Source organism: Equus quagga, chromosome 7, assembly GCF_021613505.1.
Source record: "Equus quagga isolate Etosha38 chromosome 7, UCLA_HA_Equagga_1.0, whole genome shotgun sequence".
Classification (NCBI taxonomy): domain Eukaryota; kingdom Metazoa; phylum Chordata; class Mammalia; order Perissodactyla; family Equidae; genus Equus; species Equus quagga.
Genome location: NC_060273.1, coordinates 57,010,101 through 57,034,901, shown reverse-complemented (window position 1 = coordinate 57,034,901; position 24,801 = coordinate 57,010,101).

Below are 24,801 nucleotides of genomic sequence, written 5' to 3'. Positions count from 1 at the left end.
ATGGGTTAATTGACAAAAAAATAATTTGCAGAGCCTACCATCTGTACAGTACTGCAAATACGAGGAGATTTTATGAAAGCAAAAAGAAGTAGGTAAATAGTATATATTTTGATTTTTAGTAGAAATATTAGTGTAGCTGGTAGACTCTTTAAATGGCATACATAAGAATGATCTTAAGTTAAGGGTGTTTCTACAGTTTTTTACTTCCACAAGTTAAATTCTTTAAAAGGCTTTAACATTAGAATTAAATATAATTAGAATATGATCATTAGTTTCTAAGTCCCTGCCTGGTGTTTGGTATTTTTCTATTCCTCCAGTATCCGGACTTTAGGACTTGTATCAGTGTCCAAGGGCTGCCATAAAAAAGTGTTAAAACTGAGTGGGTTAAAACAACAGAAGGGGCTGTGGCCAAGTGGTTAAGTTCACCCGCTCTGCTTCAGCAGCCCGGGGTTTCACCGGTTCAAATCCTGGGCGCGGACATGGCACCACTCATCAGGCCATGCTGAGGTGGCATCCCACATACCACAACTAGAAGCACCCACAACTAAAATATGCAACTATGTACTGGGGGGATTTGGGGAGAAAAAGCAGGGGAAAAAAAAGAAGAAGAAGATTAGCAACAGATGTTAGCTCAGGTGCCAATCTTTAGGAAAAAAACAAAAAACAACAGAAGTTTGTTGTCTCACAGTTCTGGAGGCTAGAAGTCCAACATCAAGGTGTCAGCAAGGTCATGCTCTCTCTGATGGCTCAAGGGGAGAATCTTTCCTCGCCTCTTCTAGCTTCTGTTGTTTGCTGACCATCCTTGGCCGGCAAACTTGGCTCGTAGATGCATCACTCCAGTCATAGGAGCATCTGCATCACTCCAGTCATAGGAGCATCTGCATCACTCCAGTCATAGGAGCATCTTCTCCCTGTGTCTTCACGTTGTCTTCCTTCTGTGCGTGTTGTCTCTGTGTCCAAATTTCTCCTTTCATGAGGATACTAGTCATATTGGATTAGGGCCCACTCTAATAACCTCATAAACTCATTACCTCTGTAAAGGCCCTATTTCCAAATAAGGTTACATTCCGAGGTAGTGAGAGTTAAGATTTTGACATATATTTGGGGGACATAATTCTACTTAGAGCAAGACTCAATCATTTTCAAACAGAAAGGGCTACTCTGACATTTATTTGTCCACCCTGTGTGCCCTGAGGACTCAGCAGTTAAGCTCTTTTCTCTATATGCCTGAGGCTCTTTGTTGCTCTGTGATAATATTAATCACCTTATGTTTTCTAATGTAGTTGTTTAAGAACATTTAGCTCTTCCACTAGATTTGATGCTTCTTCAACCAAGTAATTGTGGCTTGTTCATCTTTGTATCCTCTCACACCATCTACTTCTGAGTATTAAAAATAGTAGGAAATCAATAAACATTGGGATTAAACTGACTTTAGAAATAAGGAACTCCACAAGACACGTTAGGCCTGTTGTACTTAAACAAGGGGAGCAGTTATACAGGAAACAAAACCTTCAAATGATTAGCTTTTCACATGTAGACTAAATTCTGAAGAAAGAAAAAGAGTGATTTGCTTTTTATTAAAAAAAGATTTGCTTATAAAGAATAATGACTAGAATAATAGTAATTAAAACCATAGCAATACTACTAATAAAAACAATAGCTGAAATTTTTGAGTATATAACAGGGTCTGGGCCTAGTGGCTTACATGTATCACCTCATTTAATCCTTGGGACCACTTTGTGTAGTGAGAACATTGAACAGATAAGGAAACAAAGGTATAGAGATATTAAGTGAAATGCCCAACATCACATAGTTAATAAATGCGAAGCTAAAATTCAAGCCTGTGCTTTTAACAATTCCATTGACATATGTGGTAGATGTTTGTTCTATTGTGAATGCCAAAGAATCTGTAAGTATATTCTATTTGTAACATTAAATAATGTACATTAGTTATATATTAAAGGCAACATGCATAGAAATATACTTTGTATCTTTCTATAAAACGATTTTTTGTCATTGTTGTTGTTGAGGAAGACTGGCCCTGAGCTAACATCTGTGCCCATATTCCTCTACTTTATATGTGGGATGCCTGCCACTGCATGGCTTGACAAGAGGCATGTAGGTCTGTGCCTGGGATCCAAACTTATGAACTCTGGACTGCCTAAGCAAAGTGTGAAAACTTAACCATTAGGCCACGAGGCTGGCCCCTATAAAACAATTTTTAAGTAGTTAATTTAAAAATAGTATTTAACAATGAAAGAAAACTAAAAAAAGGAAATATTTACTTAGTTTATATATGTATAAATTGGATCCCAAACCCATTCAAAATTATAAGCCTCTGAAAACTGAAGATTATAATAAAAAATGCCAATACATCCTTAATAGGGTCAATAATGAAAACTATAGAATTACTTTATGGATCAGTTATGGGATATATAATCAAAACACCATCCAACTCATAAAATGATTTAATGGGTTACATAATATCCTTAAAGCATCTCTTGTTCTATTATTGTTAGCTCTTAGCAGGTATTTATAGAATATACTGTGGAAACAGCCTTAAAGTAAGAACAGAGGCTACAGATCTCCATATCTGACTGATGTATTGCTAAGTTTCCCTACTAGTATTTAAGCTCTAGAATTGTAAGATGACAAAACACTGCAAAGTCGACATATAATAGTACTGAGGTCACAAACGTTAAATATGTTTTTAATGGATTTAAGTGGTAGCTATATTTAAATGTTTTAAATTGAGCTCTGTTGTCACTTTAATCATATTTGATCAAAATCATTGAAGTATGGACATGTTAAAAAATACATATGATAGGGCCGGCTCCGCGGCTGAGTGGTTAAGTTCGCCCGCTCCGCTGCGGCGGCCCAGGGTTTGGATCTTGGGCGCGGACATGGCACCGCTCGTCAGGCCACGTTGAGGCGGCGTCCCACATCCCACAACTAGAAGGACGTGCAACTAAGATATACAACTGTGTACGGGGCGGGGGGGTTGGGGAGATAAAGCAGAAAATAAAAAAAAGATTGGCAACAGTTGTTAGCCCAGGTGCCAATCTTAAAAAAAAAAAAAGAATATACATTTAAAATAAATTTTAAAAATTAAAAAAATAAAAAATACATATGATAATTATAAATCTTGGTATTTATCTGGTACAAAATAGCATGTATACTACAGGTATAAGTGAAATATTCTCCATTTATGTTATAGTAAATATTTTCAGAATAATGACAAATATTTGTCTTTACTGCATAATAGATTTTAAAAATCTGGTGGAGAAAAAGATAAATTAATTGTAAATAAAGAGAAATAATCGTATGTCTACTATTTAAATAATTTAATTATGTTCTAAGCTTTAGAGAAAAATCGACATGCAAATTCTTTTGAATACACAGGCAACAAAAGAAAAAAATGACAAATTAGATTTCTTGAAAATTAGAAAAATTGTACGCATCAAAAGAAACCATCAACAGAGTAAAAAGGGAACCCACAGAATGGGAGAAAATATTTGCAAACCATGTATCTGATAAGGGATTAATATCCAGAAGATATAGAGAACTCCTAAAACTCAGCAACAAAAACAAACAACCCGATTGAAAAATGGGCAAAGGACTTGAATAGACATTTCTTCAAAAAAGATATACTCAAGGCCGATAAGCACATGAAAAGATGCTCAACTAATCACTAATAATTATGAAAATGTAAATCAAAACTACAATATGATACCACTTGATGCCCCTTAAGATGGTTAGTTAAAAATAAACAACAGAGCAAATGTTGGCAAGGATGTGGAGAAATTGGAACACTTTGCACTGTTGGTGGGAATATAAAATGGTACAGCTGCTTTGGAAAACAATATGGCAGATCTTCACAAAATTAAAAATAGAATTACTATATGATCCAGCAAAAAAATCCTTCAGATATCTTGTCAGGTTTCAGCTAGGATAAACAGTAATAATCTTGGCAGTATTGAATAATCCCTTGGATGAAAGAGGCATCCTGAGAAATGGTGCACAAGATACTACTATCCCAAGATTCAGAGCCACTCCTAAAGATAAGCAAAGGGACTTAGGCAATTCCCTAGAGAGCTGGCAACAGATCAGTAGGATCCTAGCTGCAAATGGAGTGCAACCCATATTTCTGTCCAGCCATTCTAGCTGCAAATAGGGTGCAGCCCTCATTTCTGTCCAGCCATATTTTTGGCAACCCCAACCAGGCAGTTGCCAAGCCAAGTTCTCTTTGTCTCACAAAACGAGACAAACGAGATGGCAGTAGCTGTCCCTGGGAGAGAAAGGATCAACAACCAATGGGTACCTCAAAGCTAATTCATGTGTGACGATTCAAAGATCTAATTCGTACAAGTGTTTTTTCCCTGCCAATCTGAATCTGGAAAGTAGAGGACAACGTGAAATTTTGCCTTCCTCTCTCGACCAGGCACTATAGATAGAGACCTGGGAGAGCTGACTTTGGCAAGAATTCTCACTCTTTGCCTCCGTCTGCCCATTATCCCATCTAGGCTCTCGAGAGAGTGGGGTGGCCCAGCAGGTCTCATCCTGGTCACCAGAAACTATAGAGAAGGAAAAATAATTTCTCCTCTACCTTTTATTGTGAGTGTCTGTCCAAGACCCCTTTTTCTTTAGGGCACCTCATAAGTGGATAAGCTTGTCTAAGACGGTAAATGTTCTCCGCCGTGGTCACTGTAATTCAAGATTATCTTTAGTAATGTTAACCTGCTTGTTCGGCCTTAAAACAAAGTTTTATTCACCCAAGTCCTCACACTGGATCCAGTCTGACCCTGGATCCAGTCCAATTTCTAAGTCAGACCTAGTCTGACCCAGATGGCATGGTTTCTAAGTCAGACCCGGTCTGACTCCTGCCAGTTTCCAGACCAAGTCCAGAAAAAGAAATGCTTAAATGAAGTCTGAAAGCTCATAATGCAAAAGCTGCAGAGCTAGGATCCGGGATCCGAGAGGGACTTAGCTGTGATCTCCAGAGGCAGCGGGAAAGCAGCAAGCTCAGGGGGCTCAATGGGTACCTATGCCTGCTTGCTCGTTGCTCCTGGGAGTTGTCAGTGATCTTTTTTGGTTCCCTCTTCTGACATCAGAACTGTTAAAAGATAAACTGAGGCATATTAAAAATCTTGAGTTTATCTGAGCAAAAATCAATTCGAATAAGGCAGCATCCAATCTAGCAGATAGACAGGAGCTCCAAAGAGCTGTGCAAAATGAAGGACTTTTATAGGCAGAAGGGAGTGGGAACAAGGAAGTTACACTAGGCAAAAAAGGTAGGTTGGTTATCACAAAGTTACTATTCTTTAGGGGATGGCAGGGGTCTATCAGGCAGATTACCTAACTAGTTCTGATCAGGTGACTCCTGATTGACTGGTTTAATATTCTATTTCTGGGAGAGCTGAAACTGTAATTAAGTCTGCATTTAGTGATGTGAGGCTTAACAGAAGTGACTCCATTTTGGGCCAGTTGTCTTGTTTTTAACAAACCCAAGTTCCATTGATGGATGAATGGATAAGCAAAATGTGATATATACCTATCATGGAATATTATTCAGCCTTAAAAAGAAAGGAAATTCTGATGTGTTGCAACATATATGAATTTGAGGACTTTATGCTGAGAGAAGGCTTTCACAAAAAGACAAATACTGTATGATTCTACTCATATGAGGTACTTAGAGTCATCAAAATCATAGAGACAGCAAGCAGAGTACTGCTTTCCAGGACCTGGGATTGCAGGCAATGGGGTTATTGTTTAATGAGTACAGAGTTGCAGTTTTATTAGATGGAAAGAGTTACGGAGATGGATGGTGGTGTTGATTGAACAACAACATGCATGCATTTAATATCACTGAACTATACACTTAAAAATGCTTAAGATGATGAATTTTATGTTAGTGTGTTTTACCACTATAAAAAATAATTTTAAAAAATAGAATGGAAATGTATCCCCAAATGCTAAAAAAAAAAAAAAAAAGAAATCTTTCAAATAACTAGATTGAGGCAATGTGAGAGGAAAAGGAAGAAATCAATTAATTCATTCAATAAATGTTTGTTGAGTGCTTACTGTGCATCTGAATTTGACTTGAATGCAATGAGGAGAGGGTGAAAAGGACAAGCAAGATTCCATTTCTCTAGGAAATGACATTCTAGTGGGGAACATAGAAAATGATAAAGAAGTCAAATAGATAAGCAATATGCTTATATATTTTGGTAAGTGTGTCGGTGTCACAATCCAATGTACACATCAGGATAGATGCAGAGAGGGCTGATGGCCACTCTGAGTTTACTATAACCAGCGTTTCAATATATACATAGCTTACATCTGTTAAACACACACAGGTGTTCTGGATGAAGTAATTAGCGAATGCCAAGAATTCTTAGTGTTTTCTCAAGGAGCCCTCCCTTGGCCTCTGTTTTGATATTATCATGTTATTGCTGTGCTCGTGTATTTTATCTCAGAGCATCCAAGGCCTCCTAGGCAATGGCCCCTCCGGCTCCCAATATCATGTCTCCCTCTGTGCCCCCGGGCGACCGGTGCCTGGCTTAGGTTGCCTCCTCCTGGAGGTCTTACCTGTCATTGGCTAACCAGCCTTCTCACCTCTGGGTCACAGTTTGTTGGCAAGCCATTTCCAGTGATTATTAACCCTTCCTGCATCAGGGGAGGCTACAAAGTGTTACACAGAAAATCAATACACTGCTGATAAAATAGAATAACTTGAGATAGAGTGGCTAGTAAAAGCTTCTCTGAGGAGACGACAATTGTGCTGAGACCTGGCGCATAAGAGTGAGCAAAAGAAGAACTGAGAGAAGAATATTTTAGGCAAAAAGAAGAATTGAAAAGGCCCAAAGTTAAAAAAAATCTTGTTCTAAGAACCAAAGGCAGTGCAAATTAGTCTTCCCCTGGATCAAGTAACTTAGGTTATGTGGCCCAAATCTAGTTATACTGCTTTACCCTCTGCCATTTTGAGTTATATTTGAAAGCATGGTCAATGGCAGGCAAAGAGGGTATGGGGACTAATTGAGGGGGTAGGGCTGGGAAGGGAGACTAGAAAGGAAAAACCTGAGTTCTAATAAAATTCAAGTCAACTTGAATGAAGAGAAAAACTGGAAGAGAGAAGAAGAAAATTGAAAGGAATGAAAAAAAAAAGGACTCTGGGTTCAGGAAAAAACGCAGGGTAGAAAACTATAGGTAACCCCACGTGAAGAAGTTCTGGGGTTTACATAGAACCTGCAACTTCTAAAGACAGTTGGAGTCTGCACTTAAAGCAGGCAGGAATTTGAAATAAGAGAAAGGGAGCTGAGGCAAGTTTTAGGCAATGCCATGCAGATAGAGCTGAAGATAAGAGGTGCTTTAAGGAACATTCACACAATTTCATTTGGAACGGCAAATGAAAGAAAAGGATAGCTGTCTCCTACTCAAACTAAGGCAAAATCACAATAACAAGCCATCATCTAACAGTGGGGGCCTCGAGGGGAAGGGAGAAAACCTGCCTCTCTTATTCAGCATGTAGTATAACTCACTCAAGAGGTGTAGAATACCGATTAGATTTTTTTAAATGTATGATTAAATTATATATACAAAGCACATGTATTTTAAGCACAATTTTCTTAACACTGTACACAGTCTTAAGGCTTATGTAACAATATTTATTGTTAATGCTTACAGTGGGTAATCTTGATAGAATTATTCAGCTGTGATGCCAAAATACAGTGAGTTTTCAGAGAAAAAAACAATTCAGTTTGGCTGAGTAGATTCTGGCTATATTTTCAGGAATAGTTGTGCAATGTTTGAGAGCTAGCCATGCTGTTCTTTGAGAGGTGAAACATAGATATGGGATCTAATCTAGATTCTTGACTCATGTTGTTTACTCAATTCTCTCCTAAAATTATGTGGTTGTATGGTACTCCCAGGCAAGGAACAAAGGTACTTCTTAGGTTCAAGGGGTGAGGAGGAAAGGGAAAATCATCCTCTGTTCACACTGTTTTTACTCTTCGTTGAGCACTTCTAAAGATCTTGACATCCATGACTTCTACATACATGGGTCGAGTTTATATGGTTCTGTGGTGATGTAATGAACTGTTTCAGTAGAGAAAATTGGAGGATTATGCTTGATTAAATATCTGCAATTCATTCATTTAATAAATATTTTTTGAGCACCTACTATGTGCTAAGTACTGTGAAGTTACCAGGGGATAAAACAAAGTCTCCTTAAAGCTTACATCCTGGAGGCATAAAAGGAGAGAAGATGGGAAAAAAAAAATAAGTGAAATTATAATATATCAAATGGTGCTATCTGCTGTATACAATAATCATCATCATCATAATAAAGCAATATCAAAGGAATAGGGGTGCCAATGTGAGAGAGTGCTTTATAAAGAGTACTTTATATGGGATAGTCAAGATAGGCATCAATGATAGGATGACACTTGAACAGATACCATAAGGAAGGGAAAGAAGAGCCCCAAGGATATCTGGAGTAAGAGTCTTCAAAGGAGAAGGAACAGTAAGAGCAAAGGTCTGCATGTGGGAGTGTGTTTGCTGTGTTTGGGAAGAAGTGGGGAAGTTCAATGTTTTTTGAGCAGATTAACACAAGAGGACAGTGGCCGCAGACAGGATGAGAGAGGTAGTGAAGGTGAGAATGTATAACATCTCATAGACAATATCCAGACTTTTTTTTTTCTTTCTCTGAGTAAGGTAGCAAATTAATGGAGAGGTTCAAGTAGAGAAGTGAATTAAGTTACAGTATTTAAAATGTTTTTGAATTGGTAGTACATTTAGATGGCTTACAAATAAAGGTGATAAATAACAGTCTTACACTAAAAGTTCTTGCTCCCATCCCTGTCTCCATTCACTTGGTTTATCTGAATTTTCAGGCAACTGTTTTTATTAGCTCCTATGGAAATTTATCTTTAGACAAATACAAAGACTTACAAATATATTTGTCTCCCCATTGCCTCACTTTTTACACTGTTTACCTACTTCATATACTACTTTGCTTCTTACTTATTTTCATTTAACCATGTATTCTGGAGAGTTCTATATCAGTAAATAGAGATCACCATCATTCTTTATTTTTATACAGCTGCATACTATTCCATTGCGTGGATGTAACACAATTTAATTCTCATTGCCTTATTTCTGGCCCCTTAAGTTGTTTCTAGTTTTTGCTATTATACTTAATGTTGCAAGGAAAAACCTATTTAATTTCATATATGTGAAATTATATATTAATTCCCACAAATGAATACATTCTTAGAGCTGAGGTTGCTCTGTGAGGTTGTACGTGTAAACTTTATTGCTAAATCCTCTCATAGGACTTGCAACTCTGTACTCTGAGTAGCCACCACACAGAATGTAATTTGAATTTGTCTTTTTGAGAAGTACATCAAGCATCTTTTCATACACCTATAGGATATTTGCATTTCATTGTTTTCTGTTAAACGTCCGTTCTTCTCCTTTGCTCATTTTTTAAAAAGATTTTTAATTTTTTTTATTGCAGTAACATTGGATTATAACATTGCATAGCTTTTACATGTATATCATAGTATATTCCGAATTCTGTGTAGCTTACATCATGTTCACCACCCAAAAAGTAATTCTAGTCCATCACCACACGTGAGCCTCATCACCCCTTTTACCTTCCCTCCTCCCCCCTTCCCCTCTGGTAACCACCAATCCAGTCTCTGTTGCTACGTGTTTGTTTGTCGTTGTTTTTATCTTCTACTTATGAGTGAGATCATATGGTATTTGACTTTCTCTCTCTGACTTATTTCACTTAGCATAACACCCTCAAGGTCCACCTATGTTGTCACAAATGACCGGATTTCATCATTTCTTATGGTTGTATTATGGAGTAGTATTCCATTATGTATATGTACCACATCTTCTTTATCCATTCATCCCTTGATGGGCACCTAGGTTGCTTCCAAGTCTTGGCTATTGTGTATAATGCTGCAATGAACACAGGGGTGCATGTATCTTTATGCATTTGTGTTTTCAAGTTCTTTGGATAAATACCCAGCAGTGGAATAGCTGGATCATATGGTAGATCTGTTCTTAATTTTCTGAGGATACTCCATACTGTTTTCCATAGTGGCTTCACCAGTTTGCACTCCCACCAGCAGAGTACAAGGGTACCCTTCTCTCCGCATCCTCTCCAACGCTTGTTGTTTCCTGTCTTAACTATAGCCGTTCTGACTGGAGTGAGGTGATACCTCATTGTAGTTTTGATTTGCATTTCCCTGATAGCTAATGATGTTGAGCATCTTTTCATATGCCTGTTGGCCATGTGTATATCTTCTTTGGAGAAATCTCTGTTCAGATCTTTTGCCCATTTTTTAATTGGGTTGTTGTTTTTTTTGTTCTTGAGATGTATGAGTTCTTTGTATATTTTGGATATTAACTCTCTATCTGATATATGGTTTGCAAATATCTTCTCCCAATTGTTAGGTTGTCTTTTCTTTTTGTTGATGGTTTCCTTTCCTGTGTGGAAGCTTTTTAGTTTGATGTAGTGCCATTTGTTCATTTTTTTCTTTTGTTTCCCTTGCCCAGTCAGACATGATACTTGAAAATATGCTGCTAAGACGAATGTCAAAGAGCATATTTCCTATGTTTTCTTCTAAAAGTTTCATGGTTTTGGGTCTTACATTCAAATCTTTAATCCATTTTGAGTTGATTTTTGTGCATGGTGTAAGGGAATGGTCTACTTTCATTCTTTTGCATGTGGCTGTCCAGTTTTCCCAACACCATTTATTGAAGAGACTCTCCTTCCTTCATTGTATGCTCTTGGCTCCCTTGTCGAATATTAGCTGTCCACAAATGTGTGGGCTTATTTCTGGGCTCTCGATTCTGTTCCATTGATCTGTGTGTCTGTTTTTGTGCCAGTGCCATGCTGTTTTGGTTACGATCGGCTTTGTTGTATATTTTGAAATCAGGGAGTGTGATACCTCCAGCTTTGCTCTTTTTTCTCAAGAATCCTTTGGCTATTTGGGGTCTTTTGTTGTCCTATATAAATTTTAGGATTCTTTGTTCTATTTCTGTGAAAAATGTTGTTGGAACTTTGATAAGTATTGCATTGAATCCATAGATTGCTTTAGGAAGTATCCTATACACTAACAGTGAAGTAGCAGAAAGAGAAATTAAGAATACAATCCCATTTATAATTGCAACAAAAAGAATAAAATACCTAGGAATAAACTTAACCAAAGAGGTGAAAGATCTGTACACCAAAAACTATAAAACATTGTTGAAAGAAATTGAAGAAGACACAAAAAAATGGAAAGATATTCTGTGCTCTTTGATTGGAAGAATTAACCTAGTTAAAATGTCCTTTGCTCATTTTTAAAATTATGTTTTAATTCTTTTGCTTGTTAACTTCACTATACTTCAATATATTAGGAAGGATAGGCTTTAGTTTGTTCTATTGTTACACGTATTTTTTTCCAGTTTACCTTTTTGTTTTAACTTGTGTTTATTCTTAATTTATGTATGTAATACATATGTATGTTTCTATGTAATAAAATTTATTACATACTTTCTAAGGATAATTTTGGCTGCTCTGTTTTGTATACAGTGCAAGTGGGTATGGAGGAAAGCATGGAGGCAAGTTAAGAGGCTATTGCAATAATCCAGGGGAGAAATGATGGTGACTCAAATTAGCAAGACAGCACTGGAAATAGTTGGAAATTATCAGATGTGGGGTATATTTTGAAGATAGAACCAACAGAAATTGCTAATGGATGTGAGCTGTAGGAAGGGAGAAAAAAGTTGAGGATGAAGACAATGTTTCTGACCTGAGCAACTGAAAGGTGGACTTGTCATCAACTGATTCCATGGAAGATACAGGTTTAGGATGAGACTTCCAAAGGGAGATGGGGAGCAGGCAATTGGATAATCAAGTCTGAGGAGAATAATTGGCTGGAGATATGAATGTGGGCACTGACAATATATGAGTGATATTCAAAGTTGTAAGATTGGATGAGATCCCATAGGGAATGAATGCAGAGGAACAACTGAGCCCTGGGGAAATGAGGAGAAACTAACAAAAGAGAGTAAAAAGAGATGACCCTTTGTTTGAAGGAGTACCAAAGGAATGGGGGTCCCAAAGCCAAGTTGAAGAAATATTTCAAGGAATGAGTATTAATCTTTATAAAATACTTCTTATCTGTTGAGTAAAAGAACTGAGAGATTCTATTTAATTTAGCAGTGTGAACAATGTGACTTTCATAAGATTGTTTTTGATAGAATGAGGAGCTGAAAGGAAGATTAGGGATATAGTGAATATTTGTGTGTGTGTGAGGAAGATTGGCCCTGAGCTAACATCTGTGCCCATCTTCTTCTATTTTATGTGAGATGCTGCCACAGCATGGCTTGATGAGTGGTGCTAGGTCCGCCCTTGGGATCTGAACCTGTGAACCCCAAGCCACCAAGGTGGAACACACGAACTTAACCACTGTGCTACCAAGCTTGCCCCTATAGTGAATATTTTTTAATCATAAATATTATAGCATATTGTATGTTAATCAGAATGATGTAGTAAATAGGGCAAATTAAATAGTACAGAAGGAAAAGAGAAACATATTGGTGCTATGTCCTTGAGTTGATGAGATAAAATTTGATCTATCCCAAATTACATTATTTGGTGCTCACTAGGGACATATAGTCAGCATGGTTGTGTTTGCTCCAGCTTCACTCATCTGTCCAGTGATAAGAATAGACTAAAAAGAGGATTAAATTCAACTAGGATTTTGACATTTCCAGGCAGTTGTATGTGACAGAGAAGGAGGTATTGGATTTGAGGTTAGATACAAGAGGTGATGGGCCATGGGATTCAAACTGGCTAAGGATGGAAGTTAGGACATGAAAGGGTGAAAGAAAGGGAACATGTGCTAGGATAATAGCTTGCAGGTTCTAGGAAGGAATAACAATTGTTGAAGCCGGGGAATTAATGGGAAGACCTTGAAAGATTGGAGGCGATGAGAGTAGAATGCCTGAAATGCAGGAAATGAAGAAAGCGTAATAATTGTTTAAAACACTATTGGGTGGGGACTGCGCCATGGGGTAGTGGTTAAGTTCAGTGCGGTTTGATGGCCTGGGTTCGTGGGTTTGGATCCCGGGTGTGTACCTACACCACTCGTCAGCCATGCTGAGGGAGAGACCCACATACAAAATAAAGGAAGATTGGCACAGATGTTAGCTCAGGACTAATTTTCCTCAAGTGGGTGTCGTGGTAAGAGGGGGTGGGAGGAAGACTGGCAACAGATATTAGCTCTGGGCAAATCTTTCTGGCCAAAAAAAAAATGTATATATATATAGGGTAATACCACAGTGTACTGTAGGGTAAAGAACACTCATTTAAAGAGAGGAGGTCAAGGAACTGAGAACCAGTTTTGGAAGGATTATCTATGTGACTATTAAAATCATTCAAGAGCTAAAACAGGAGAGAATAACAGGGAACCAGGAACCAACGTCTCCAAAGAATGAATGGAAATTTTGTGTCAGCCTGTAAATGACACCAAAATGCTTCCCTTTTTTTTTTTTTAAAGATTTTATTTTTTTCCTTTTTCTCCCCAAAGCCTCCCGGTACATAGTTGTATATTCTTCATTGTGGGTCCTTCTAGTTGTGACATGTGGGACACTGCCTCAGTGTGGTCTGATGAGCAGTGCCATGTCCGCGCCCAGGATTCGAACCAACAAAACACTGGGCCGCCTGCAGCAGAGTGCGTGAACTTAACCACTGGGCCATGACCCAAAATGCTTCCCTTTTAATTTGCTTTATATAGCTTCAGTTTTTTTTAATCTAGAACATCACATCTATCATTAGTATTCAATAACTTTTTAAAAAATCTAAATCATCTAACACTAAAAAATAGTCCCAACTGGTTTAAATCTGAGTTTTCTTTCTTCTTTGTGGAAAAAATTTTATTTATTTGTTTAATTATTTATTTATAGTTTTAGAAAATAGCTTTATGCTTAACAAATTTGGATAATAGAACACGGTATTTAAAACAATTAAAAAAAAATTCCTACCCTGTTCATCTTCCATCTCATACTTCACAAGTGCATTATTTTCCTTATCATAATTGCCCAGAGGGACCATTGAATGGGAGAGTTCACAGGAGTCTTATGTATACATAATCTAGTACACTTATTTTACAAGTGACAAAACTGAGATCCATAAAAAGTGTTATTTGCTCAAGAACACTTGTCTAGTTAGTGTCAGTTCCTTGCTGGGTCTTGATACCAAGATTAATGCCCTGATTTCTGGTCCAAGCTGACCCTACTTAGTGGTGTGGGAGTAGGTCTGATGAGATTGCTCTAAAGATATAGCCTAATAAATCACATAGACTCTAGGATTTTGTTTTGACCTGCTCAATCTGCTTTGTCATTAGAAAAAAATTTTAACACAAATTATAACATGTTTCCATTCTAAAAGGGTGTGAGCTGTAAACTTCTGTTTAAAAAACTGTATGTGCTAAACCTGAATGCCTTAAGTAAGTAAATTTTTATACCTTCAACTTTGGGAGAGGATTGCATAGTTTTAAAATATCCACAAAAGTACTCATGCTGACATTCAGATTTTATATACACTGACTACCATTTATTTTAATCAAGCAGTGTCCTCCACTATGTCAATCTTGACTGTCATGAAGCAGAAAAAGGAATATTGCCTGAACCGACCCTAGAGAAATTCTGTAATGGAACTTAATTCAGTAAAGGATGACTAATAATTACACAACACCTAGGTGGGACAATCCACTTTAAAAGAAGCTTAGTTTAAATCAATATGGGTATTGAACAGAAACATATTTTCATTTTCTAGTCAAGACTATCTTGTTTTAAATTGTATCTTGTAATGTATCTATTTCTTATCTTCATGTCATATGCAAGTAGACAAAATCTGGTCTATCCTAAGAAAGTTTTCCAAAGACTTTCCAATATTCTTTCCAAAAAAAGAATATTTTCCAAATCCTAATTTAAGGAAGAAAAACTAAAAATAAAAATGACATAGCTTAGTGATAAAAGAGGTCCATGTTCTGAGATATACATTGTTTAGAATTCCCAGTAGTAGCTGTCAGTTCCATGTAACTATTGAAGGCACAGAGCTGCTGAACTCCTTAGCAAAATATATAGTTTATCGCCAAAATGCTCGCACACACACACACACACACACAGAAGCCTCCCCAAACTTTTGGCATCAGAGAGAAGAAATCCATAGTGATTCTTCTCCACTCAAGATTCAAAGCATTTATCATTTGCACCACATATTTAGCAATTTAACCTTCTTTCATTTATGTCTGATGCTCTCAACTAAATCATAGGGTCAGGAATTATTCTTAGATTTCGTCCTCCCACAATGATGAGTAGAGTACCCTACACATTGACAGCTCTTAATGATTGTTACATGCACCTAGCAAGACAAACCATAGTCTGATTGGGAAAGGGGGCACTCAAAAAGAGAAACATTAGAAAACCTCACAATGATTATTACTTTTGAATTTATTTCCTAATAATAAAGTATATATAGTCATATTTAGAGAAAAATAACATTTGAAAACAGGTTGTGAATAGAAAAGAAAGCCTAGCTCTTTGGTTCGATGTAATAATGAAATCTTGCTCTAGAAATTCCCTTTTCAAAATATGAGTTCTTGAAGACCAAAAAAAAAAAAATGTTGTACTAGGATTTTTTTCGGCTACGTTGTCTTAAAACATGTATTTATGGCAAAATGTTTATTTTCTATTCTTATTTCTGTATGTTTCCCATGTAGACTCTTGAGACAAATAGGAGCAATCTGTTTCTATTAACTTTAAAAATAGAAAAAAAAAAGCTAGGCTAATGATAAAGGGAAAGAATCCTAGCTGTTTTCTTTGTTGCACAGTCAACAAACGGCTAACGGAAATGAAGAAGAGAGGCCAAGAGCACTGTCTTTGGAGTCAGGCAGACCTGGTGCCTGTCTACCTCCACCGTTGCCTAGCTAACAAGGAAATACTTAGGAAGTCATTAGCCCTGCACGGCAAACATATGAAGCATACAGTGAGGTCAGCCATTCATGTTTTATCATTTCTGACACAGCATATAAAATGCCCGTATGTTTTTTGATAACTGTTCTCTATGTGAGGATATATCATGAGGGTTTTGCTTTTCATTGAGAGCATGATAGAATTTTATATAACTTTCACAGACACACTTTTGAAATTACTTCAGACTCTGGAACCGCTACTTTTCTGAGGCTTCTCCTCCAGTCCCAACTCCCTCAACCAACGTCACAGCCAGGACTGCATCAGGACCACTCTGCAGTTCCCGCCGTCGGCCATCTGCCATCTAGAACAGGCCTCCAGTACTCTCTCTTTCATTAACTCTCTTTAAAACTCAACTAAAAAGATCCTCTTCTTCCTCGCTTGTATATTTTTAACTCCTCCTTGCCAAGGATTTTAACTTTGTAACTTAATGTCCTAATTTATTTTAGCCTTCATTTTTTCCTAATATCATTATAAATATTCTATATAATTTTACCCTTCAGATGATGATATATTCTATATAAGTGTAATAAATTAGCCTTGATTCATAATGTAAATGACTTGTCTTTTTAGTATTTTTGCATCATAAAATAACATAACTCAATCAATCCTTTTAGATTAATAGAAAATGATTACAAAATATAAAAGATAAAATTAAGACATTTTTACTAAAGAATGTAGCAAGGAAAATAGAGATGTGAAACTAAGGTGAAATGAAACAAGAATTAAATTTTTTTTAATTTTTATTTTTTCAAGATGTACATCATATTTCAAATTCTGTATACATTACATCATGTTCACCACCCGAACACTAATTATAGTCCATCCCCTCACATGTGAGCCTAATCACCCCTTTTGCCCTTCCCCCTCCCCCCTTCCCCAAAGGTAACCACCAGTCCAATCTCTTGAAATTAGATTTTGGAGGAAAATTAGTAAGTTAGCCAGTTACTTGACAACCACTTATAAAGAATCTGCTCTGTTCAAGTCACTGTGTTAGAAACCAGAAGGTTGAAGACTCTAAGAAGTTTGTAATCTAATAATACACATAAATAGAATATATTTCCAAGAATAATAAAGTTGGAGGTCTCACATTTCCTGATTTCAAAAGTTATTACAAAGCTATAGTAATCAAAACAGTAATCAAAACTGGCATAAAGACAGACATATAGACCTATGGAATAAAACAGAAAAAAAACAGTAATAAGCCCTCACGTGTGAGGTCAAATGATTTTCAACAAGGGTGCCAAGACCATTCATTGTAGAAAGGACAGTTTTTTCAACAAATGGTATTGGGAAAACTCGATATTAATAGGCAAAAGAGTGAAGTTGGACCCTTACCTTATACCACTTGCAAAAATTCAGTCAAAAGGGACTAAAGATATAAACATAAGAGTTAAAACTATAAACTCTTAGAAGAAAATATAGGAGAACTCTTCATAACATTGGATTGAGAAATAATTTCTTGGCTATGAAACCAGAACCACAGGCAACAAAAGAAAAATTTAGATAAATTGGACTTAAAAATTAAAACCTTTTGTGCATTAAAGGATGCTATCAAGAAAGTGAAAAGGCAACCTATAGAATGGGAGAAAATATTTGCATATCATATATCTGATAATGGATTAATATCCAAAATATATAAAGAACTCTTTATAACTCAACAACAAAAACAAACAACCCACTTTAAAAAATGAGCAAATAGACATTTCTCCAAAGAAGATATACTAATGGTCAATAAGAACATGAAGATACTCAACATTACTAATCATTAGGGAAATGCAAATCAAAACCACAATGATACCACTTCATACCTATTTAGATGACTATGATAAGAAACAACAAAAAACCCCAAATAAAACAGAAAATAATAAGTGTTGGCCAGGATGTGGAGAAATTGGAATTGTCAGTGTAACCACTATGGAAAATGATATGGAAGTTCCTCAAAAAATTAACATAAAAATTAAACATAGAAATACTATGTGATCCAGAAATTCTACTTCTGGGTATATACCCCAAAGAACTGAAAGCAGGGACGTAAACAGATATTTGTACACCATGTTCATAGCAGCATTATTCCCAATAGTTAAAAGATGGAAACAACCCATGTGTCCATTAACAGGCGAATGGATAAGCAAAATGTGATAGATACATATGATGGAATATTGTTCAGCCTGCAAAAAGGAAGAAAATTCTGACACATGTTACAACATGGATGAACCTTGAAGACATTAGGCTAAATGAAATAAGACAAACACAAAGGACAAATATTGTATGAGTTCCCTTAGACGAGCTACCATGAAATAATAGAAAATATACATATTGGTCTCTGTGCCCAGTTCCTGAGCTCCCAAATCCATTTGAATTTCCTGGGTGACAGGAGTGTCTTTTGGTCTGATGAGGTAACTCTGAGTGGGCTCCTAGTTGGCTCCAAGATGGGAGCTGGTCACCAGAAAGACCAAGCCATGATTAGAAGCTTGGAATTTTCCGCCCCACTCCCCATTCTCCAGAGGGGCTAGAAATGGACTTAGTGATCTATTATGCCTACCTGATGAAGCCTCCACAAAAATCTCCAAAGTATGGGGTTCAGAGAGCTTTAGGGGGGCTAACACATGACACTGCTGGCAGACTGGCACACCCAGTGAGGGCATGGAAGCTCCACACCACTTCCCACATACCTTGCCCTTGCATCTCTTCCATCTGAATGTTCATCTGTTTCCCTTATCGTAGCCTTTAATAAACTGGTAAATGTTTTTCCCTGAGTTCTGTGAGCCACTCTAACAAATTAATCAAACCTGAAGAGAGGGTCATGAGAACCTCACATTTATAGCCCATAGACCAGAAAGAAGCACAGGTGACAACCTGGACTTGTGATTGGAATCTGAAGTGGGTGGAAGAAGTCTTGTGGGACTGAACCCTTAACCTGTGTAATCTGATGTTATCTCCAGACAGTATCAGAATTGAGTTAAATTGTAGGATACCCAGCTACTGTTGTAGAGAATTGCTTGGTGGGGAAAAAACCCCATATCTGGTGTTAGAAGTGTTGTGAGTATGGTAGTAGTGTGAAAGTAAAGGAGAAACACAGGATAGTGTAGGTTTTTCCTCCTCAGGTACCTAGAATAGTCAAATTCATAGAGACAGAAAGCAGAATGGTGCTTGTCAGGGACTGAGGGTGGAGGGTGATGGGGAATGGAGAATTCTTATTTAACGGATACAAGTTTTCTTTTGGGGAAGATGAGAAAGTTCTGGAGATGAATGGTGGTGATGATTGTCAACAATGTGAATGTACTTAACATCACCGAACTGCACACTTACAAATAGTTAAAATGGTAAATTTCATGTTATGTATACTTTACACAATAAAAAAAATAACTTCCAAACCTATTGAATAGATCCAGTTGAGAAAAATACATACAAAATACGCCTATATGTAATCATAAGTAATCAGAGAAATACAAATTAAAACAATGTGATTTTTATTCACCCATCAGATTGACAAAAATACACATGTATATACAGTTTGATGAAGTTGCATATCAATAAGCCTGCTGGATGTATATTTTCCTTTTTCTCAAGAGTGCTGTCTTTCGAAGGGCAATATGAATTAACTCAATATTAAAACTGTTGGTAATCCAAAAATCTAATTCTTGTATCTAACCTGGAAGGCATTTGTTCATAAAGAGCCATAAACAAAGACTTTCATTATAGCTTTGTTTTGCAATAGAAATTTAAAAAGAATCCTAGTGACCGTAACCATTTTACTGGATAAATGAATAGTAGTAAATCTACATTATGGAACAAAACAAAAGCTATATACACATACATGCATATGTCTGTAGGAAATGGAGATACTTTCCAGACATATTGTTAAGTGATAATAGAAGCTGCTGAAAAGATCTATAGAATAAAATATTGTATTTGTGAAAAAAAATAATACCCACATCCAAAACACATCTCACTGCAGTATGTAGTTCTCTTTTTTGTGTAAGAATTTATATAAAACATTTCTTTAAAGTTGTAGTTAGAAAATTAACATTATATGAACACTGTTGGAAATCAAATAAGGAATTAAATTTTCCAATCTGCCATACTTTAGCAAGATAAATAAGTTTTATTTATAATCTTTGGATTTATAAATATATACATATAACTTTATATAATGTTTCATAGGGTTTATAATATTAATACATTTGTATGATTTCATTGAGTTGGTGTATCTTAAAATATTTTTCTATTTTTTGTATTCATATTTCTCCTTTTGACAAACTCTGGAGTGCTGGAATAGATATGTTAGTAAATATTGCCATTTATATTTTGAAATATTTTCACAAGACAGATTCTGAGGGCTTGGAATAATGGTCAAAAGCTGTGTTTTGTTCAATAATTCTCCAGAGATACACAAGCAATTCATATTTCCAGAAGCATCATGTGAGTGTATTGCCTATTGCTTTCAAACCAATTTAACCCACATTGTGTATGATTGTTAACTTTTTTTTCTTATTTGGAAATTATAAATGGCATTTAATGCTGTTTAATTTGCAATATTTTTCACTTTCAAAGGTGAAACAAATATCCAATATTGTGGTGTCCCAAATATATGTTTTCTTCTGGGATTTTTTCCTTTGCTTATTTATTCAAGGAAGTCTTAATATCATAGTTATTAAGTTATATGAATATAATATAGATATTCCTGATTTTCTGTTATATTCTCTGAATTTTCCATTGAATCTGCTTTTTCTTTTTAAATATTTTATTAATATCACTATTATTATATATTTTATAGCAATATTACCATTATTATTATTTTCAGAAATGACATCCTTTTTGTCCCCGATATTTAGTAAAACGTACATGCAGAGACATGCACAAACCGTAACTTTGTGTTATGGTTTAGCTTTATGTATTTACACAAAGTGAAGACATCTGTGTAATCTGCAACCAAATAAAGAACTGAAATACCACCAAAACCTCGAGCCTCATTTCTCTTTTCAATTAGTTCTTGTTACTTGTTATACTAATTTAATTTTATACACACAATTCTGTTAGTCTTTATTTTCTTCGAATTACCTTTTCTCACTTCAAATTTTAGGAATGCATAATGCCCCCCAATATCAGAGAAATACTCAAATTTACTTACACTGGATTTTCAGTGTTTGATCTTGGCTGTTAGTCAACGTGAGTACGTAAACTCTTGGGAATGTAGCTAAAGTAGTCAAAGCTCTACTTAAAATATCAATTTATTAAATCAGTATGCACATGGAAATGATATACGTTAAAATAACGTTATCAATGTTAATTGAGAAATACAGAGTTTTTTCATCCCTCATTTCAGGAAATAGTTCAAAAACCTTACCTATGTCTTTGCTATCACTGTTTTTTGTCATCACTAAAGCTACATTTTTTGCCATCTAGGTACTTTCCTAAGCACCTCATTTTTGCTGCTGTCGGAGATTTTTAAGATAGATATCCTTTTACATCTGCATATGCTGTTATCCATAGGAGTTTTATTATGAGGCATAAATATCCATTTGCAAAATATATGGACTATTATAAATTGTTCATTTTTTTGTTTCTTTGCTCGCTTGTTTTGTCCTGGAGGTTTATTTTCACGATCGCTAAGTAGTTAAGTATAGTCAGTTGATGTATTATACCATGATGCATCTGGCCCCTAAAAGGATTGATAAGAGCATCTAGCCTTGCAATTGTGAGGTCACTTCCCTATAAAAAATTATCAACTCTGCGTTAAATATATTTGGCTCTTTTTCTTTAAACCGGCTCTATCAGGCGACATCTAACTATATCAGAATTTTTATTTATTGACATCATTTTAGGCCAATATGTCATCTGGGCATTGTATTTTGCTGTTCAAAATATAATCATTGTGATTATGCCCTTCCATACGGGGGATTTTGGAGAGACTTAAATAGATGATGACTATAATTATTTAAAGAACAGCTTTAGGTAAAACATTTTTCTTTATATTCTGGAATATTTGTTAACTTTCTTGTGTCTTACCAAAATGGGAAAACTTGGTGTAAATATATTTAGATTTAGGTGGTTTAACTTCCTTCCATTACATAGGGCTATGTAACTTCTCTGATGATAAGCAACCTCAAATGAATCGTAAGTACCTGTCAGAAGTTCATACATAGCTGGACTCCTTGTTTCAACTCAAATCCACCATTACACCCATGCCTGTCTCTCTCTCTCCGAGCGATTCAAAGATCGAGCTGCAAAGAGCTGCTTCGACTTCTTGGCTCTTTCATGGTGTTATAACAAAACACCTCTGTGCCTAGGTTCTTACATCATCTTTTCATTTTCTCTTCTCAGCGCCTATTTATTTTTCATTATCTTAAAATTACCATGAAAAGTTTTAAATCCATCTAATATGAATTTTGTTATTTGGAGTGAGGCATAGATATAATCCCTTTGACAACAAATAAGTTATCCCAGATCAGTTGTGTATGATCCTTCCTTCTTCTCCTTTGTGTTTATTTCTATATTTTGAATTTTCTATTAGAGATAAAAGTCTGATTTTTTGAGTCTGTTTTGCAGTTAGAAATGCCAATATTTGTGCTAGTGCTTTACAGCTTTAATTACTAGATGACAAAGTTAGTGCTTTCCATCAAAATAGTATTTGATAATCTTACCTTGTTATTATCCAATATATACTTAAAATCTATTTGTTATATTACTAGAAAATATTTTCTGGGATTTTTAGTGGGAACACTTTGTGTACATAAATTTAAGGAGAATATTTTATTTGCTTGCTATGCAATGCCTGCCATGGCAGCTGGATTAAATTACTGACAGCTTTGCAATGTTTTTCATCACTATATAATTTTGAAAATTTGCAAGAATTTTCATCAGACTCATTAAAAGGACAACTGATGCCTGAGTGAGGTAGGAGAATTCTGTTAACGACAACTAGAAGGCAAATATAGGTGCACATTTTAAATTTATAGTTCAAAAATTTTATATGTGAGTCAAGGAAACTGTTAATATACAAACAAACAGCCTTTACAAGTGAAATCCATGTTTTCCCTCCGAGAGCTATGCCATTTTCACTGCTAAGTCATACCTGGGGGATTGCTTTCAAAGGAAATCACAACCAAAATAAAACAACAAGGTAGCATAATGCAGAGGATATCATTGGTAAAGGACATTTCAGAACTTAAGATTCTTTTTGAATATATATTTTATTAGCTCCATAGTAAACTTAAAATCAAGCAAAATAATTTGGTGTTCGATATTCATTTCAGGCGCAAAAAGCACTGGATAGAGATTAAGAAAAAGGAGCTCCTTTCCTAGGTCTCCTCCTTGAAAACGCCAGGTTACTTCTATTCCTCATCTTGACCATGTAAAAAAAGGAGATGATAATTGCAACTGTGACCGGTCTGCATTTGAGGCATTAGGCAAATTAACCCGAATTTGAACTCCATCAGTCGAAGTAATGGTACTAAAATTGCTTATCCTATCAATGTATTTATACTCTCCCATATTAGCACTGGTTTTACTTAAAAAAAAATCTGTGAGATCCAGCTGGCTTAATAAAGTCTCAAATTTTAGAAAAATATCCTGTATAGCTACAAAATATGTGAAACCATAGGGGTAAGTACAATTATTCTGATCTTCTGGAAAGCACATTGATGAACGAAGACAGGCCGATTAAAGACTGAGACCATTTCCAGGCAATAGTTACATTGTCCATAGCATAAGGCACACACACACACACAAAGAAAAAGAAATTCTTCTCCGGACATCTCTACCCTCTTCAGTTTAAAAATGGTTTTTAAGTTCCTGTTAGACGTGCCAATCTGGAAGGCCAGAATGAAGGAGAAAGGGAAAGAATTAGACTGTAAAGTTGGTAATACATTAGCTAATTCTTTTACGGAACATTTTGAAGCATAGGGTATTGTCACCTTTTCCTATTCAGTTAACTTTGAGTCTGATATGCATCAAAGCTCAGATGGAAAAGTGAGGCCCAAAGAGACTGACATATAAGCACACAGTTTAAAAATTCAGCAAAAGAAGTAGCGTTGTGCCTAAGATCTTTCTCATAGTTATTCTGAGACTCTAGCTATTTTCTACGTTGTAATAAAAACTGAAAATGAAAAAAAAAAAAGAGAGAGAAAGAAAGAAAAAACACAGTGTGGAATCAAGTTTTGTGAAAGTGACTTAAGTGGGTTTGTTTTGTTTTGTTTTGTTTTTTGGTGAGGAAGATTGACTCTGAGCTAATGTCTATTGTCAATCTTCCTCCTTTTGCTTGGGGAAGAGTGGCCCTGAGCTAACAGCTGTGCCAACCCTCCCCTATGTTATCTGTGGGTTGCCACCACTGCACAGCTTGATGAGTGGTGTAGGTCCACGCCTGGGATCCCAACACGCCAACCCAGGCTGCCAAAGTGGAGTGTGCCAAACCCAACTGCTATGCCACTTGGCCAGCCCCTTAAGTGGCTTTCTGAAGATTTTAAAACATCTGTAGAAAATTTTCTTCTTTTTGCCTGTTGATGGCAGTAGCAAATTATAGGCTCATTTCAACACAATTATTCAAGGACTGTAAATGAACGACCACCACCCTATACCCTATATTTAAATATATGATATTTTAAATTCTCAAATGGGATCCAATGGGAGAGGATTTGGGAGGAGCCCTGCCTTGATTTCATGAAGTGTGTTGAACCAGTGGCTCATGACTGGATATTCGTGGAACTGCTGACCTCACAGTTGATGCAGCCTTCAAAAGTTCTTAACCTAGTAGCAGAGAGTAGC